The sequence below is a fragment of the Carica papaya genome, chromosome 4, assembly GCF_054855325.1.
Source record: "Carica papaya isolate Zhongbai chromosome 4, ASM5485532v1, whole genome shotgun sequence".
In the NCBI taxonomy this organism is placed as follows: Eukaryota; Viridiplantae; Streptophyta; class Magnoliopsida; order Brassicales; family Caricaceae; genus Carica; species Carica papaya.
The window spans coordinates 9,738,135-9,758,298 of record NC_142312.1 but is presented as its reverse complement, the minus strand read 5'-3'; the positions used below and the strand labels follow the sequence as shown (position 1 = coordinate 9,758,298).

At 30.8% G+C, this 20,164-nt stretch overlaps 1 pseudogene; it reads left to right on the top strand.

Moving 5' to 3' along the window:
- The first annotated feature begins 7,390 nt into the window (after nucleotides 1-7,390).
- Nucleotides 7,391-8,189, top strand: LOC148266255 (transcription factor MYBS3-like; annotated as a pseudogene).
- The last annotated feature ends 11,975 nt before the right edge of the window (nucleotides 8,190-20,164 follow it).

Here is a 20,164-nt window from a genome sequence, read left to right as displayed (position 1 = left end):
TGTTAATCAAAATTTTTATTACACTTCCGCATTTTAGATTTTTAATACATATATTTCATTTAAATTTCCGGAGCCGTTACATGGACAGTCTAGATCTGTTCTCCCCTCAAGCGCGATCCAATGGTCGCGATTAAATGCGATGAACGATCTAAATTCGTTCTTTCTTTAAACGCGATTATACAATCCAAATCAAATCGCGATGAACAGTCCATATTTATTTTTTATTTAAATGCGATCGGACGGTCGAGGTCAAACACGATGAATGGTCCAGATTAAAGGAGACAGATATAAATATCTCAATTCACACCGAATCCTAACCCTAGTCGCCAACCCCCCGCTACGCCGGAGTCACTCCGACCTCCAAAAAAGGTAAAAATTTTCTCTATTCGCTCAAAAATTGATTTTGAACACCCTCATGGCCAAATCAGAGCAAAAAGATCAGCAAACGAGCCAAAAAACTGCGGGTGAAACTCGACGGTGCCGCCGCAGGAAAAATAAAAAATCACCTCTAATGAGGCTCTTCCCGATTCCTGTTTCGTGCGATTTTTCTACCATTGTACTCACCATTCTGTTTTTCACAGGTTGATCGAATAAAAATGCCCAACAGCGAAGGTGAGCCAGCGAAGCTGTCACACCGAAAAATCACGTCGCTGGTAAGTTTCTGTTTTTTTACTTTTGCTGCCAACCAAGACCCCTTAACGTGTTTTCTCGCAGGGATGAGTACAAAATCTGCCAAAACTGACCCAAAAATGACCAGTCCGAGGCAAGTCGTCACCGGAGCACAGTGATGCCTCTGTGCTGGAATTTTGAAATTGGCCAGAAAATGGTTTTAACACCGATTTTAAGTTTTTTGGCGTATTTCTCGGTACCTGAAGTGCGTTTTAATCTCAAAAAAAAAAATTCGGGGAACCCGGAGACCACCAGTAGGCACAACTAGAGTTTAGCGTTTTGGACACTGATTCGGTTAAGAATCCATCACATTCTTTCCTATTATGGAATTGAAGTTTAATTATAAATAATATGGTATTTTGCTTAATTTAAAAAAATTTGATAATTAATCACAGGTTACTAATAGAGTTAGAACTAGTTATTTATTACTGTGTATCCTTTTTTAACTGATTGATTGATTTTACAGTTTTAAAAGCATAATAATACACTGAAATTGGTAAGATGATTCGGTTGTGTTTCTTTGATGCATGTATTGCTTGTTTTTGGTGATTTATAGTTAAATTGTGAAACTGAAAATTAAATACAAACAGGAAATTATTTGATTAAATGAATAAATGAATAATAGTCTTACTGGTTATCTTAGGAGATGGTGAACGACGGGGTGCATAGGAAATCCTATCGTGAATGTGGCTTCATATCGAACGGGGTATCGAGGATTGATATTTTGGTGCTCATACCGGACAGGGTATGGGGACCGCCCGTTTCACCCTCATACCGAACGGGGTATTGAGGGATAGTATTTCTGGCATCATACCGAACGGGGTATGGGGACGACTGGTTAGTTGACAATGTTGAATAAGGGCTCACACATAGTAGGGACATCCCTATGGACGCCCATAGATACTAGTAGGCAGATAAAAAGGAAAAATTATTTTTCTGGTTAATTGAATATAAGATTATGATATTGTTTGTGTTATTACTTCTATAGGTCAGTTTTAAAAATTTCACTACGATAAGTGTACAATAAATAATTTTATTTATGATAAATAAATTTACTTAAATTAAGAGCTCAATTAGTTGTTTTCACGATTTTTACCGACCTTTATTTCTATATCGGTGAGTAGTGTGACATTCTTACTACACTAGTGTAGCTCACTCTTTCATTAACTATTTCATATCAAAAAGACCAAGATCTAGATCCCGATCTACAAGAGGGTTGCGAATAGGATGTGCATTTATTTACTTTACATTTATTTCTTTGATTTTTCGTTGTTCTTTTAGAAGGGTCATTCCTGTAGCCCTATTAAGTATTCTAAATTATTGTGTAAGGAATGTAAACCCTGATGTTATTATTTCACTTTCGTATTCAATTTATAATTTATTTCCTTTCTAGTTTCAGGACGCTACAAACTTGATGCACAACAAAGTGAAAATAATAATTAGATAACAACCACAAAATTAAATAAATACAAAATTTTACGTGAAAAATCCTTTAATGTGAAGAAAAAAACTATGAGTCAAGCTCCGAATCAAGTCCACTTTTAATGAAAATAAGTACAAGGTAATCCACCAAGAATTAAACCCAAAACAAAAAGAACAACCTTTTCTTTGTGCAAAACTAGAAGAAAAAAAAAGTCAAATTTAAACTTTCCTAGAAAATGATGAAATTATTGATGTCAGCGATGATGTCACCAAGGAGAGAGAATGGAAGCCACCTATTTTTTCTTCTCTTGGTAACCACTCAACTTATATATATATATATGTATATATATATAGTTCTTTTCTTTCTTTTCTTCTCTTTTCGCAAAACTTTCTTCTTTTTTCTCTCTTAATCTTTTTTTTTTCTGTGCGACACATATATATACCCAAAACAAACTGTAGCCCTAATTCTTTTTCTTTTTTTTTTCCTTTTTTTTAAATTACTTATTTCCCGTTTTTGGACTGGATACATAACCAACAATCTCCCCCTCTAGCCCATGAGGAGATGTCCAGCATACATTGCTCGATGTCCAATCAATCTCACCTTCTTAGCGCAAAACTGATGCTTGTCACAAGTCACTATCTTATTCAACATGTCAACTGAATTTTTATCAGTGTGAATTTTTTTCAATAGTATATCTTTATTATTCACCACATCTTGTATCCAATGGTATCTCATATTAATATGCTTAGTACAACAATGATATGTGGTATTCTTACTCAAATTTAGAGCACCTTGACTATCACAATTCATCACATACTTATCTTACCTCAAAAATAACTCTTTGAGAAATCTTTTCATCGAGAGCATTTCTTTACCTACTTCAGTCAAAGTTATATACTATGCCTTAGTTGTAAATAAGGCAACATATTTTTGCAATTTAGACTACCACGATACAGCTTCTCCTGCAAAAGTAAACACATACCCTGACACAGACTTCCTGCTATCAAGGTCACCTGCCATATCTGCATCTATATATCCCTCTAGAATTGGTTCTAAACCTCCAAAACACAAACACTTTTTAGAAGTATCTCTCAAATATCTGAAAATCTATTTCACTGCTTCCCAATGATTCTTACTAAGATTAGAAAGAAATATGCTTACCAAATTAACAACATGAGCAATATCTGGTTGAGTGCAAATCATAGCATACATCAAACTCCCAACTGTAGAGGAGTAAAGAATAATTGATATTTTTTCTTTTTCTTTTTGAGTAGCAGGACATAATTTCTTGCTAAGTGTGAAGTGATTAGCAAGTGGTGTGCTAACTAGCTTAACATTCTTCATATGAAATCTGTTTAGAACCTACTCAAAATACATTTCTTGTGATAACCATAACTTTTTAGTTTTACTGTCATGAGTAATCTACATACCCAAAATCTGTCGTGCTGGTCCCAAATTTTTCATATCAAAAGAGCCAAACAATTCCTTTTTCAAACCACTAATCTCTGTAGCGTCTTGTCCTACTATCAATATATCATCAACATAAAGCAACAGAATGACAAACTTACCATCTGGGAATGTCCTAAAGTACACACAATGATCTACGTATGTTCTAGTATAGCCATTATTGACCATGAAAGAATCAAATTTCTTGTACCATTGTCTTAGAGCCTATTTCAATCCATACAAACTCTTTTTTAACTTGTAAATCATGTGTTCTTTCCCTTTGACTTCAAATTCCTCTTGTTGATCCATGTAGATTTCTTTTTCCAAGTCACCATGAAGGAATGTTATTTTTACATCCAATTGTTCCAGCTCAAGATCTAAACTAGTAGTCAAACCAAGAATTACCTGAATATAGCTCATCTGCACAACAGGAAAAAATATCTCATCAAAATCAATTCTTTTCTTCTGATTGAAACCATTTACTACCAAACGAGCCTTATATTTCAGTAGCTTCTCACCGTCCATCTTAAGCTTGTATACCCACTTGTTTTTTAAAGCTTTTCTGCTTTTTGGAAGTTCAATTAACTCATAAGTATTCTTCTTCTTCAAAGAGCTCATCTTTTCTTCCATTGCTTTCAACCACTGAGTCTTTTCTTGATGGTTCTGAACTTTTTGAAAGCTTTTTGGCTCCCCCTCTTCAGTAACTGTAATATACTCAGAATTTGGATATCTAATAGAAGGATAATATATTCTAATCTATCTTTTAAGTTGAGATTTTTCTGTAACATGATATGCAAGGGGCTGTTCCCTCTGCTCAATATCATCTGATGCTGACATATTATTAAATCCTTAATCATCATGTAACTCTCCTTCATCTATGGCATCTTTGATCGAAAGGGCAACTAGTGTAGGAAGAGGAGTTTCATCACTTATAATCTTTCTTGATGTTTTAAAGTCTGATAAGGTCTTGTGTTCATTAAAAATCACATTTCTAGACCTGACAACTTTCTTCTTTACTGAATCCCATAATCTGTACCCAAACTCTGTATCTCCATAACCCAAAAGAACACATGAAACTATCCTGTCATCAAACTTTTATTTTTACTCCTTAGGTACATGCATAAATGTCTTACAGCCAAATACTTTCAAACGAGAATAATTGATGTCCTTCCCAGACCATACTCTTTGAGGAATATCAAAATCTAAAAGAGCTGATGGAGATCGATTCATCAAGTAGCAGGCAGTGTCGAGTGCTTCACCCCAAAATGATTTTGGTAAATTAGTCATTTTTAACATGCATCTGACCTTTTCAAGGAGGGTTCTGTTTGTTCTTTCAGCTATACCATTATGCTGAGGAGTGCTAGACATTGTCTTCTCATGTCTAATTCAATGTTGTAGACAGTAATTCTCAAACTCCTTTGAAGTGTATTACCATAATTGTCACTGCAAAGACACTTTAAGAGAGTTCCTTTCTCTTTTTCCACCATGACATGAAATTGCTTAAAGTACTAAAAAACCTAGTCTTTTATTTTCAACACAAACACCTAAACCTTTCGTGAAGCATCATCAATAAAAGTAAGAAAATATCTGCTACTTGTTATAGTTTCCACATCAATATGACCACACACATCAGAGTAAACAAATTCAAGGACATTCTTTTTCTTTTTAAACGATCTAGTAAAAGAAATTCTATATTGTTTACCATACACACAATAATCATAAGGGTTTGGACTCATACCGTTTGCAAAGGGAATAGGGGACTTTTTTGCTAAAATCTACAACCCCTTTTCACTCATGTAAGTCAGGCTCTTACACCATAAATCTGGTGAAACATCATTTTTAGTTGCATTCAGTGCACCTATAATAGTATTCATCTGGGTCTTGTAAAGTGTATGACACAATTTAACTCAAGCAACCATAATTGAACCTTTAGTGAGTTTTTATTTTCTACCACCAAATAGATTGTAACAACCATCTAAGTAAAGAGCATTAGTAGAAATCAGATTAAGACATAAATTTTGTACATGTCGCATGTTCTTCAGAGTCAATGTACAACTAACATCTATCTGTACACAAATATCACCAATACCCACAATGTCTGCGTAGCTGGTATTACTCACCTTCACTCTGCCAAAATCCACTGCTTTGTATATAGTAGAGACATATCTTCTAGGTGTAGCATGATAGGATGCTACAGAATCAATAACTCACATAGTATTAGAATTAGTGATGTGGCTATAATCCTTAATAAATGAAAGTACAACTAGTTCTTCACTATCATCAACCAAAGTTGCAATAGTGTTCTGACAATCTGTCTTTTTCTGATTTTTCTCACTATTCTGTTCCTTTTTCCAAATCCTGCAATCTCTTTTCATATGTCTCTCTTTACCGCAATGATAATAACTGAGCTTTCCTTTCACCTGTGATTTACCTCTAGAGTTATAGCACCCCTTAGGACCTCTATTTTTACTTCTACCTCTACTATCTGTTATTGTAACAAGTGCTTGTGAAGTCTAAATACCCATATCTTTTCTTCTAATCTCTTCATTGTGTAGACTACCTATTACCACAGGTAAAGACAAAATGTCGTTTAGAATAGAATTACTAAGAGACACTGCTAAGGTTTCTCAACTGTCTAGCAAAGAACTCAAGAGTAATAATGCCTGCAGTTCATCATCTAGAGCCATTTTCATTGTGTTTAACTCATTTACCAACTCTTAAAATTTTCTTAAGTGTTCTACAAGTAATTGTCCATCTCTCAGCTTCAGATTAACAAGCTTTCTGATAATAAAAGTTTTATTATGAGTATTTTTTCTCTCATACATATTTTCCAATTTGTTCCACAAAACCTGTGCATTTACTTCTTTATTTATGTAATGGCAGACATTATTATACACCCATTATCGGATAGTTCCTACAGTTTTTCTATGCATCTTTTTTCAATCATCATCTGATTTTTCTATTGGCTCAGCAGTTCCTAATTTAATCGAATCATATAAATCCCTACAATAAAAAAGATCCTTAATCTTTGATTTCCAAATTGAATAATTTGAAGAAGATAATTTTATCATAGTACCAGCAAATTCCTTCATCCTAATTCACACAATTAATTTCAAACCCCAAATCAATCAACAAACCAGTCAACCAAACTCTGATACCACTTATTGGGTCCTGAATAAAGATAAAATTAATTGTGTAAATTAAGTCAATCCTAAATTAATTAGCAGGAACTAATAACCATAACCCTAAATTAAATTGATGCACAATGAAGTAAAAATAATAAACAAATAATAACTGCAAAATTAAATGGACACATAATTTTACGTGAAAAATCCTTTAGTGTGAAGAAAAAAATCACGGGTCAACTTCCGAATCAAATCCGTTATTAATAAAAGTAAGTACAAATTAATCCATCAAGAATTAAACCTAGAACATAAAGAACAACATTTTCTTTATGCAGAACTAGAAGAAAAAAATGGAAACAAAAGTCAAATTTAAACTTCCCTAAAAAAGACGAAATTACTGATGTCGGTGATGATATCACCAGGGAGAGAGAATGGAAGGCACCTAAAATTCCTTTTCTTGGCAACCACTCAACTTATATGTTTATAAGTATATATATATATATATAGTTCTCTTCTTCTTCCTTTTCTCCTCTTGCCACATAACTTCTCTTATCTTTCTCTCTTAATATGATTTTTTTTTCTGCGCAACACACATATATAACCCCCCCCCCCCCCAAAAAAAAAATGCAGCCTTAATTCTTTTTTTTTTTTTACTTTTTTCTTTTAAATTACTTCTTTGCCCTTTTTGGGTTGGATACATAACCAACAATTCAAATCATGGTGAATAATATCACTTAACTATACTATATCAAAGACACCCTCCCAAGTAGCTAGCCATGCTTAAAAATGTTTTATTTGAAAAACTAATATGTTTAGGGGAAAAAGACATTTAAACTTATTTGATATTGTAGTTGCCAGACTAGTTGACATTATAGTAATTTCACTTTATAGTGGCAAAGGTGTTTGTCGCATAATCTCACACACTTATATTATATGAAAGACAACCATACTAGTTGCTAGCCATGATAAAAAACGTTTCATTTGAAAACCAATATGTCTAGGAAAAAAAGACAATCAAACTTGTTTGATATTGTAGCTGGCTAACTAGTTGACACTATGGTGGTCTTACATGATTTAACTCCCAATGATGCTCCAGCAAAAACACAAAGCAACAATCAACTACCTCTTCCTCCCATCTTGGATGAAAAGTATAAATCAGTGGATTTTACAAACTCTAATGATGGAGAACATGTTCTTCCAAAGCAAAATAACTAAAAATCTTGTTACCTTATAATATACTCAAAACAAATTCTAAAGCCAATTGTATACATTCAAAGAGCCCAATCATTATTGATGAATTGATTAGTATGTCAAAACTCAGCTTGGAAGAATCAATTGATCATGTTGGGCCATCTTATCTTTCATTAAAACTTCTGGAAGGTCCTTCCTCTAGACAACATGTATTTCATGCAAATCTAGGCTTGACTAATTCAAGCATGAATTTTAGCAACATTCTGAGTATGTTCGTACACCACTGTAATTCTGGCTCGAGTATTTTTGCCTTTTTGGAAAAGATGTATGTTTAAAACATCTTGAGACATTTAATCATACACAAAAAGTCTTTCAAAAGCTTCAACTAAAAAACCTAACTAAATGATAGTACTTGAGTTTAGCAAAAATAGTTGTTTCAGACTAAAATTGATTTTTTGCAATAATGGCTTAGATGGAAAAAAAAATTAAATAGTAGCAGGCTCTAAAAAAGAAGATGGCAAAAAAAGAAGGGATCGAGGGGACCTAGATGGAATTTTGATTTTTTTAATTTGATGTAACTAACATGTCATGTTCCACATCATCGATTATGTTGCATGTTTTTTATATGTCATTAACCACATTTCTAGTTGTTATCAGCTCCTTAATGGCAGTTAAAGCTAAGAGCTGATAAGATAAAAATTTGAAAATACATGGTCAAAATAGACCAAAAAATAGTATAAAATTTAGATGAAAAAAATTAAATTGTACAAGGGTTTATAAAATATTTTGCCCTAAATGATCATTACAAAAAAAAGTTATTGTATTATAGTAATATAATCTCTAAATACAACAAACAATATTAATGCAATTGTAATTAGTGTTATAAAGGAATATAAAATTGTAAAAAGAAAATTTCATTCACTTAAGACAATCTAACAACACTATATGTGTTGATTTTCTAATAGTTCTTTATGTACTACTTTTTCTAAGGAGTTTTTTTTATTAAATTCTTATCATAAAATAATTTTATAACTTCATATATTTACTTATAAAGAAAAAATCTTAAAACTAAATCGCAATGTAATTGATAATTCATATGCTAAATTAGTAGTTTGCATAATTTATAAAAGTTAAAAATTTCAATATTTTATAAGTTTTAAAACTTTGAAAAATACAAAACTATATAGTGACTTTAAGTAGCTCGCAAAATAAATTATAAAATCACAAGCTCAAAAGTTATAGTTCTTTGAAAATTCAAAAAGTATAGTTACTTTTTTAACTGAAAAACTAGATAATTTATGCATGTTGATTTATATCATGTCGTTTCATCTAGTATCTTATAGTTTGCTTCCAATAGTATTGTCTTTTGTCATTTTGTTTCGTTTTAATTTATTGTTTTCTTCTTGTATCTTTTTGTTTTGTTTTATATTGTCATTTCATTTTGTATTATGTTGTTTTTGTGTCATGTAAGATTGTAGTATGTCATGTTGTTTAATTATTCTATATATCGTTTCATATTATATCATTTTATTTCTTATCGTTTCATTTATTTTGTTTCATTTTATATAATTTTGTACATTATGAAGAAAATAATCTAAGATAACGATTGAAAACTATTGCTATAGATTATATTTCGTTAATGTATCTCCTAGAGAGCTACACCAAGAGAAATGTTATTCATCCTTTTACAGGAAAATAATCTCTATTGTTGAAGTAGGTATTTAAACCTATGCAAACAAAAACTTATAGTTGATAAAAGATATTTAACTATATTGCACTAAAATTTAGATATTATATTTATAATACTAATTAAATTATAAATGTAATTATTTTAAATATTCATAAAATCACAAATATAATTAAAATAATTAAGTTTTATTAAGGTTGAAACTACCTTACTGAGATTATTAAAGGTATCAAATAATAAAAGCCATTAGAAAGAGCAGGTGTATAACAAACGAAGCATAGCAGAAGTAGAGCTAACTCAAACTTTTGACTTTCATGATTCACTAAAAAGGCAATCGTACCAATTAGAAAAATACTATTTTGCATATACTACCTTAAAAGAACTCTAATATGAATATTGGACTTGTACTGAAAACTTTATCTCATCTTTAGTTAATATATTAACTTCTGCACAAAGAATGGATCTGCTTTCAGAACTAACTGAGGTTTTCTCCTTCTAAACAAATAAATTATATACAAGTGCCCCATAAAGGTTTAAGCTTCTTCCCTTTTGCAAGATGATAAGAAGTAGAAAACGATATAAAATTGTCAAAGAAGCAAATGATATATTATTTACAATTTTTTTTCTTTTGATTCCCTTTTTTTTCCTGAGAAACAAATAGTGTAGTAGTGATACTCATGTTTGTGGAGAAAATTAAAGAAATTTGAACAAAAACAACATGTCTCTAAATTTTTTTAAAAAAAACTTATTACTTGAAATATGAAACAGACTACGACCAGATGATCAAGATCCTACTCAACTTCATATAGGTTATAGGCAATCATGCTCTGCTTTTTAGCTAAGATAATGCAAGAAAGAGAAAAGGCAACCAAACTGTGGAAGATAAATTTTTTGCTAGTTTATTATCCACCAAGTCCAAGATGTGACTTGGATCCTTTAACCACAGAAAAAAGAAACAATAAGGGAATGCTCGAAATTAAATTAAGTAAAAAAAAACAAATTGTTGGCTCCCGAATAAAGATATAATTAATTGTATAAATTAAGTTAATCTCAAATTAATTCACATGAACTAATAATAGTAATCCCAAGCCAAATTGATCCATAACCGAGTAAAAATAATAAACAGATAATAACCACAAAATTAAATAGACACAAGATTTTACGTGAAAAACCTTTCAGTGTGAAGGAAAAACCAACGGGTTAAGCTCCGAATCAAATCCACTATTAATGAAAATAAATAAAAGAAAATCCACCAAGAATTAAATCTAGAACAAAAATGAACAATTTTTCTTTGTGCAGAACTTGAAGAGAAAGATAAACAAAAATCAAATTTAAACTTTCCTAGAAAAGGATGAAATTGTTGATGTCAGTGATGATGTCACTAAAGAGAGAGAATGACAACCTCTTCCTTCTTTTCTTTTCTTTTGGCTGCCACTCTACTACATATATACATACCCTTCTTTTCTCTTTTCTCTTCCTTGTCTCTTCTTTTGCTTTTCTCTCTATTTCTTCTGCACAACCACTCTTTTTTTTTTAATTTTTTCTTCTCCTTTGCTTGATCTATTTTTCCAACTCTACTCCTCTCCTTTTATAACCAAGAGTAGTAGTTTAAACTAACTTCTTCACTCATAAGATTTTTGAAAATCTGAAATTTTATCTCTTCTTTATTTCTACATTTTTTTCTTTTTTTTCTTTTTTTTCAATGAGCTGGATCTTAACAATCTCTCCATCTAGCCCATGGGAGGTATCCACTCATCTATTATTTAATTTTCACTCAATCCCTCTGTCTTGGTGCAGAATTGATACTTGTCATGAATTTTAGTCACCATGTTAACTAGATTAATCTAAATCTTCTTCAAAGAACTCATATTCTGCTTCATTGCATTTATTCGCTTTTTCTGCACTTTTTGAAAGCTCTTTGGCTCCTCCTATTCAATAACTGTAATTTACTCAGAAGTGGGATATCTGGTAGATAAATAATGTGTTCTACTTGATCATCTAACTTGAGGTTTTTTAACAATCTGAGGTGGAGGGAGCTGATCCCCTTACTCAACATCATCATTTACATCTACTAGTGCTGACACATAATTTCTTCCATCTCCTTCATTTCTGACATTTCTGATTGTAGAAGGAATCAATGCAAGAAAATAAATCTTTTCACTTGTAGTCTTCTCAGATATCTCAAAACCTAGTAGGGTTTTGTATTCATCAAAGATTATATCTCTCGACCTGATGACTTTATTCTTCACTAGATCTCATAACCTGTATTCAAACTTTATATCTCCATAACCCGGAAGAATGCATGTAATAGTCTTGTCATCTAGTTTTTGTCTCTCCTCCTTTAGCACATGCACAAATGTCTTGCACCCGAATACCTTCAAGTAAGAGTAGGTAAGATTATTCTCAAACCATACTCTGTCAAGAATATCAAAATTCGAAGCAGTTGATGGAGAGAGATTTATTATGTAGCAGGCAGTGTAAAGTGTTTCACCCCAAAATGACTTTGGTAGATTAGTCATTTTTAGCAAGCATCTGACCTTCTCTATGATAGTTCTATTTGTTCTTTTAATAACACCATTGTGCTAAGGAGTACCTGAAACAGTCTTTTCATGTCTGATTTCCTGCTGTAAATAGTAATTTTTAAATTCTTTTAAAATATATTTGACATCATTATCACTGTGAAGACACTTTAAAAATGTTTCTTTGTTTTTACCATAGTATGGAACAGTTTGAAACATTGTATAACTTGATCTTTTTTCTTTAAAACAAACATCCAAACTTTTCGTGAAGCATTATCAATAAATGTAACAAAGTAATTACTACCGCCTAGTAATTCCACATTAATGTGACCACATACATCAAAATTAACTAACTCAAGTACATTCATTTTTCTTTCAGAAGAATTGTTAAAAGAAATTCTATGTTGCTTACCATATAAATAATCATTACAATAATTTAAACTCGTACCTTTGTCAAAGGAAATGAGAGACTTCTTTGCTAAATTATGCAATCATTTCTCACTCATATGAGCCAACCTCTCATGCCACAAGTCTGGCAAAACATCTTCTTCTGCTGTATTCAAAGTATCTCTAATTGTCTTCACTTGAGTTTTGTACAGTGTGTGACACAGTCTACCCCTTGCAACCATAATTGAATCTTTGATGAGTTTTCATTTTCTACCACCAAATGAGTCGTAATAACCATCAAGATCTAGAAAATGTGCAGAAATCATATTTGGGCATAAATCAGGCACATGTCGCACATTTTTCAAAATCAATATATAACCAACATCTATCTGCACACAAATGTCACCAATACCTATAATATTTGAATAACTGGTATTACCCATCTTTACTCTACCCAAGCTCTCTGCTTTATACATAGTAAAGGCAGCCCTCCTGGGTGTGACATGGTAGGATATTATTGAATCAACAACTCACTCAATATCAAAATCAATAACATAATCATGATCCTTAACAAAAGAAAGTATAGCCAGTTCTTCATCATCAGTTATAGTTATTGTGGTATTCTGATCATCTGCCTTTTTCTGACTATTCTGTTCTTTTTCCTAAATTCTATAGTTTCATTTCATATGTCATTCTTTGCAACAATGATAACAATTGAATTTTTCCTTATTGCGTCCTTTAAGATCTCTGCTTTTACTTCTACCCCTACTCTCTGTGAGGTATTAATGCTTATATTCTTCCTTTTGATCTCCTCATTATAAAGATTATTCTTTACCATGGATGAAGACAAAACACCATCTGGAGCAAAGTTACTAAGAGACACCACCAAGGTTTCACAATTATCTGGCAACGAACTCAAAAGTAATAATATCTGCATTTCATCATTTAGGGTTAATTTCATAATATTCAATTGATTTATCAGATCTTGGAACTTACTCAGGTGTTCTACTATTGACTATCCATCTCGCAACTTCAAATTCATCAAATTTTTTTATAACAAAAACTTTATTTTGAGCATTTTTTCTCTCGTACATATTCTCCAATTTTTTTTCACAAATCCTGTGGATTGACTTCTTTGCTTATATAATAAAGAATACTGATATTCACCAACTTTCGAATAGTTCCAACAGCTTTTCTATGGATTTTCTCTCAATCATCTTCTAATTTTCTAGTTAGCTTGGCAATTCCTAATTTAATAAGATCATACAGATCTCTACACTAAAGAAGATCTTCAATCTTCGTCTTCTAAATTAACTAATTTAAAGTAGTTAGTTTAATCATAGTACCTACGTATTCGTCCATCCTAATTTGCATAATTAATTCCAAACCACAGATCAACCAAGTTCTGATACCATTTATTGGGTCCCGAACAGAGATACAATTAATTGTGTAAATTAAGGTAATCTTAAATTAATTCGCAGAAAAAAATAATAGTAATTTTAAGCTAAATTGATGCACAACTGAGCAAAAATAATAAACAGATAATAACCACAAAATTGAATAGATACAAGATTTTATGTGAAAAATCTTTTAATATGAAGAAAAAAATCACAGGTCAAGCTCCAAATCAAATCCACTATCAACAAAAATAAATACAAAATAATCCACCAAGAATTAAATCCATGACAAAAAGAAACAACTTTTCTTTGTGCAAAACTTGAAGAGAAAGATAAACAAAAATCAAATTTAAACTTTTTTAAAAAATACAAAATTGCTGATGTCAATAATGATGTCACTGAAGAGAAAGAATGACAACCCCTTTCTTCTTTTCTTTTCTTTTGGCCATCACTCTACCACTCTACTATATATATACCCTTCATTTCTCTTCTTTCTTCCTTCTCTCTTTCTTCTGCACAACTACTCTTTTTTTCTGAATTTTTTCTTCTCTTTTGCTTGATTTATTTTTCCAGCTCTACTCCTCTCATTTTATAAGTAAGAATAGTAGTTTAAAATAACTTTTTCACTCGAAAAGATTTCTGAAAGTCTGAAATTTTATCTCCTTTATTTTTGTATTTTTTTTTCTTCAGTGGTTTGGATCTTAACACAAATTAATAATTGTTCAACTGATAAATAATTTTGACTTTTTCAAAGACTAGTACTTGCCTTGATGAAAATACATGTAAGGCTATAAAGAGTGAAAGATGTTAGAGAAGCTACAGTCATGAAGCCTGTTATGGACAAGTATGTTTCATATATCACCTCAACAATAACATATGAACTATATCTGCATTTAGTCCTTCAAAAAATAGACCAATCATTTCCTTTTATGTAAAGCCAATAAAACGATCAACAAACACAAAACAAAATCCTATCACTTTAAAAGTTATCATCTAATTATTATATTTTTTTTTTTCACATAGTACTTTCAACTGGGTAAAGAAATACACCGTGCTTATTATATTTCTATCGTAAATTATTTTTGTTGTAGTCATTATGTGTTATATGTCATGTTATTTCGTTTTATATGGTGCAATTTTGAGTTTTATGATACCACCATTTTTTTTATTTTACAAACAATTTTGTATGTTATATAATATCATATTCTGTAGTTTATTTCATGTTGTTTCTTGTCATACTATGCAATATGTGTCATTTTCTATCATATATCTTTTTTCATTGTGGTGTCATGTTATTTGTTTCAATAGTATTTCAGTTCGTACCATTTTATGTTGTAACATATAGTATTTGTATAATTTTTTAAAACTATTTTATCTCGTGATATATCAGTTCCTACAATATATGTTATTTATTGTGTTGATTTGTTTTGATGTTATAAACTTCTTTTCATGTTATTTCTTCTAATATTGTTTCATTTCGTGATGTTTTATTATAAAAATAACACCAAATTATAGAATAGAATGGAAATACTTAAATAGATCATATTGTTTCCTTTCAATCTTTTTCTTTTGACGAAAATTGAACAGAAAATGTTAGTTTCTTAAAATATTATTTAATTACTGAATTTCATTGAAGCTCACGGATTTGTTTTACATGAAAAATTAGGGGACTAAATTTCAGAACTTGGAAAAATGAAAAACTCAGAAAGATTTGTTTTTCCTGTGGTGATTGAACTGAGTTGGAGAAAAACAAATTTCGAATTTTATTCATTTATGAATTTGTTGGTGTATGGGCCTGAGACATGCAATTGAGATTGGCCCAGTGCTGGGTTCAGGTAAAAAAGTCCTGCATCTGCTCATCATTTCATACAAGTTCATTATTTTTCTCATCGGAAATCTTTGAGTTTCTTGCACTAGTTTTTACTTACTTATGATTTAGAAGGATATATTCCTCCATCTCATGCCACAAAAGAAAGAAAAAGAAAACCTACACACACACACACACATACATATATATATATATATCCTCAAACCTTTCTTCTTCTTTACTTTCTCAAACTAGTCGTCCACCTCTTTTGTCTCCCTGCTATAGAGAAGTCACCTCTAACTATCAGCTTCCGCAATTTGCCACCGACAGCCGCCGTAGCAGTGGATCTATTTATTTTCGTCTCTTTGCCGTGCGCCAAATGGTCTCTCTCTCTCTCTCTCTCTCTCTCTCTCTCTCTCTCTCTCTCTCTCCTGTTTTGTGTGTGTGTGTGTGTGTGTATATACACACAAACACTTTTGTGTCAACTGTAATTTTTTTTCTGTTGTGTTGTATATGTTTGTTTAAAAATGCAAATCATTTTTACAAATATAGTTTTTGGTGTATACAATGATGAGCAAGTCTTACAAATATATATATATATATAATAAGGTGCTTGGCGGGTCAAAGTATATCTCTCCTACATATATAAACCCAGCCGTTTGCTGGGTATATTGTTGTGCCCAATATTATATACGTATACATATAAAATAAAAAACATTGTATATTATACGAAAATACAATATAATTTAATATTTTATATTATATTTATAAATTTATATCTGCATATAATTTATATGTATATAAATATTTGCAATGATAGTTTCAATGATATATATTATATACATAAAATTTATATCTACATAATACATATTAAATTTAAATATATAAATCGGTCATATAGTCTACAAACTTAATTTGGAATATTTTTTTATTTATCAAATTTTATGTTTGAGATAAAGTAAGATTTCAATTTATGTTCAAAATCTATTACTAAGGTAATGGTTATCAACTGAATGAAGGATTTAATAACCTAACCCCAATATTTAGGAGATGAGAATATGTTGGGTCAAGCGTAAAGCTGATACTATTATTCTTAAGCATATATATTGTATACTATCTACGTATGTATATATATGCACAAATAAACATTAGTAGTCAACACGTGGTTGATCAATGTCATGTAGTGCTGAAAATAAGAGAGGAAGCACGCGAAATGAGCGAGGAAGAAGAAACATGCACAGAGAAGAAAGTGGGATTGAGCGTAGGAAATCAAAAAACAAAAACAAAACCGCAGGGGAAACATTTCAGGGTGGGTTCCATCATTCTTAGTTTTTCATTTATTTTCTTTTCTTCCTGATGAATAATTTTTATACTCCTCATTTACATACTTCCATTCTACTTTTGTTGGGGTTTTGAGAATTTATTTTCGGATTTATTCTTGGTTTTGTGTTTATTTTCTTAGTTTGAGAAGAAGATTGGTTGCATAGTAATTTTTGCCAATTTGGGATCAAGGATTAAGCCGAGGACAGAATGATCAGCGTCACGACGGTGGATTGACACCAAGAGCTGAAGAAAAAGGAAGAAAATAGAATGATCAGTGTCGCAACGCCAGCACGAGAAATTGCGAATTATGAAATTTTTATTCTAGATTATGCCCTTGTGAACTAATGAATATAAATAGAAAAGTTTAGGGTACCTTTTTTGCAGAGAAAAAAGAGAGGGAAAGTGGCATGTGCGGAGGAGGAGGAGATTCCATTCGGAAACATAATTTCGACTTCTAAACTCATCTTCAATCCCAATTTTTCTTCTTTCTTCTCTCTATGTTTATAATTTCCTTAGGATGTTTGTTATTAAACTCTTTTTTTGGGGGCTAGGACGATTGTTAATATTTTTTTTATTTTAATTAATTTGATGTTTATTCAGAATATGCTGAGTGTTTCAATTTATATTTAATAATGCATGTGATTATCTTACCAACTGTTGTATGATTCAGAGATTCTAGTTGAGAGACCGAGAGAAGAAAATTGAGTTTGTCATAATTGGATCGTTATAAATTTATCGTAGAATAAAGATATTTATGAAATTTGTGTAGTAGTACAAATTTTTTGCTCTTAATAAATTTTGATGGGGTTTATAATTGCCACATAGATGTAGGAATTTAGCTTTATTCTACGATGAATTTTTAAGTCTTGAGAAAGATTAATAATTATATTTGTAAAATTTGCTTTCAGTATAGGAATAAATGTTGATTAATTAGAATAAAGAAAATTTAGCATGAACTGTCTTATAATCAGTCTTTGTGGGATCGACAATCTTACTCTATCACTTTATTAGTTGTTAACGATATTGTACACTTAAAATATTTTTCACGACACTTTCCCCATATTTTTTAATTTTCTCACTCTCATAATTACTCTTCTCTCTAAATTTCTACCGTAGTTGTTTATAAATTATTTTCTTTTACCAAATTCTAGCACTGATAAAGTACATGTCAAATTTGGGATTTGACAACTTGTTAGTAAAGCCTGTTGATTCTAAAGAAACTCTTGCAAGTTTCGTAGTTGTGGTGAAAAATAAGGCTAAAACCCACAATGTCGAAACTTCAAAAGATGTGCACTTGAAAGACAAATATGCATAAGGTGGATAAAAAAACATTCAAATTTTATATCCGAAAAGTATGAATCTCAATAGCAAACTCGAGCATCTTAGACCAGAGATTAACTATGTTTACTAACAATTGGAAAGGCTCATTGAACTCTTACAAGGCAATTCATGAACATGTGAAAACATTGCACGAATAAGTCCCTCCACCTCTGTTTTAAATATTGATTGAAGAATTTACCCCAACACTTGAACTAAAGAACTAGGGGTTGGTAGTTCATATCAGAGGGGTAACAAAGCATAAATTCCTACCCTGAAAATTCTAAACTTTCTTTTTATCTCTCTCTCTCTCTCTCTCTCTTTTAAACTTTTCTCATTTCTCTCCTTGATTTCTCCTTTTCTCTCCTTGTATTTTCTCTCTCTCCCGAGACTTTTTCTCTTTAAAAACCTCTTTATATCTCTCGATCTCTCCTTTTTTCTCTCTTTATAACCTTAGCCTTTCTCTTTCAACTCTTCTCCTTTTCGGTCTCTCACTAATTGTCTTTTCTCTTTAATATTTCTTATTTTCATGTTCTTCCACTATATTTTTTAATTTTTTTACTTTCAAAATTACACTTGCCTCTAAATTTTTACCATAATTATTTGTAAATTTATTTCTTTTACCAAATTATAGTATCAATAAAGTACATGTCAAGGTTGAGATCTGATACATGGGTTAAGGTTTATGTGTATGTTAGTAAATAGGAGATTTGTTTTTTAAAAACAATGAGCCTAGAGGATTACGTGGAAAATATTTTTTACTTTATTAACATGTTGCTAGTCAGCATCATGTGGCATGTACATGTGGTGTTGACTAACAAGTGAAATAAGATGGGTTAGGGTTTATGTGTATGTTAGTGAATGGTAGATTTGTCTCCCGAAAACAGGAAGCTTGAATGATAATATTGGAAAATGTTTTCCACGTTATCAACATATGGCTAGTCGATGCCATGTGGCATGTATACGTGGTGTGGACTAATGATTGAAACAACATGGGTTAGGATTTATGTGAGTGTAAGTGAATTGGAGATTTTGTCTCCCAAAAATAATGAGCCTAGAGGATGATGTGGAAAATTTCTTTTAAGTTATTAATAAGTGGCTAGTTAACGCCATGTGATCTGTACATGTGGTGTTAATTAAAAAATTGAAATAACACGAGTTAAAATTTATGTATATATATGCGAAGGGGAGAAATAGAGAGCGTAGAGGATGATATGAAAATATTTTTCCACATTATCATATGGCTAGTCAAGGTCACATAGCTTCTACACGTAGTATTGACTAACGTTTAGTTAATGAAAGGTTAGTTTTTGGTGTTTATTTGAAAAACTATATACATATTAAATGAATAAGGTTTAAAACAAAGCAAGAAACCATATATATATATATATATAAAGTGGCAATAGTACAGGGGCACGTTTCCTACACTGTTAATAAAAAGGTGACAATAGAACAGGGGCATGTTTCCAACGTTTAAGCCATACATTATAAATTGATTATTATATACACAAATAAGTATTCATATACGTATGTATAAGTATATATACTGTATTTCTTTATGTACCATAGATTAAAAAATAATAATAATAAGCGTATTATTATACATTATATAAAATATAAAAATATAATATACAAATAATAATACTAATATATACAATTAATAATTTAAATTTTCTACTTATATTACTTAATATTAATTTACAAATGATAATTTAAATTAAAATTTTCTATTAGTTTTTACAATTTTTTTAACCAAATGCACACTTTCTGCTTTTGGTTTATTCTTTTCTTATACTATTTTGGGTAATTTTATTATTTTTTATTAAATAACGTCTTTAACTTAATTAAAATAATAACACTTTTTAGAAGTGTT